This window comes from Poecilia reticulata, linkage group LG23, assembly GCF_000633615.1.
Source record: "Poecilia reticulata strain Guanapo linkage group LG23, Guppy_female_1.0+MT, whole genome shotgun sequence".
In the NCBI taxonomy this organism is placed as follows: Eukaryota; Metazoa; Chordata; class Actinopteri; order Cyprinodontiformes; family Poeciliidae; genus Poecilia; species Poecilia reticulata.
The window spans coordinates 7,083,302-7,084,259 of NC_024353.1; positions in this window are offsets into that span (position 1 = coordinate 7,083,302).

Consider the following 958-nt stretch of genomic DNA (forward strand, 5'->3'; position numbering starts at 1 on the left):
GTAAGTGACTTTTATGCAAATGTATAAAAATTCAAAGCATTGTTGACGCATGTTCCGCTGTGCTGTGTCTGTAATTACTTGGCCACACGCTGGCTGAGACTCAGGAAACACAAGTTCTGCCACAGCAGCTTGTTTTCCTGCTGACGGACGAATTGAGCTTCCTGCTGCCGCGCAGCGTCCGAACGCTGAGACTCCCGCAGCTCTCCTTCGATGTGCGTCAGCTGGGAAACGGCAGCGAGAAAAAAATAAACCCGTTTAGGTCATCAGATTTCAGTATTAGGTTATTATCTACCAAATAAAGGAAAGTCAGAATAAAAATGTATTTATTTATTTTATTTATTTATTCATTCACAGCACTTTGTATCAGCTGTGGTTGTTTTAAAGTGCTTTATAAATAAAGTTGGTATGGTATTGTATGGTATTCATTTCATTTAGTACAAAAAAACAACCTAACACGTTTTTTGATATACTAAAAAATACATCTCAATCCATATGTATTTCAAAATTTTAAAACAAAATGAAATGAAAGGCAGCAGAAAGAAGAAAAAAATCTTATAATATCTGCCCCTTTTTTCTCAACTCTGAATCAAAACAGGGGGGGAAAAATGGTTATCTTCTGCAACAAAAAACAAAGTCAGTCGTCTCTCAATTAAACAACGTTAATATGAGCTCACTTTATACTGTTTCATACTTCTTCAAGAATCCAATCTTTGACAATCTCTTAAACACTTACAATGATTTGGCATTTTTAACATCATTTTGTAGGTCGTTCCACAATTTGACTCCTTGAATTGAGGTACATCGTTCTTTCAAACTGGTTCTGAATTAAAAATCTGTATCCCCTTGAGATTATAACAGCTCGCTCCATCCATCCATCCATCCATCCATCCATCCATCCATCCATCCATCCATCCATCCATCCATCCATCCATCCATCCATCCATCCATCCATCCATCC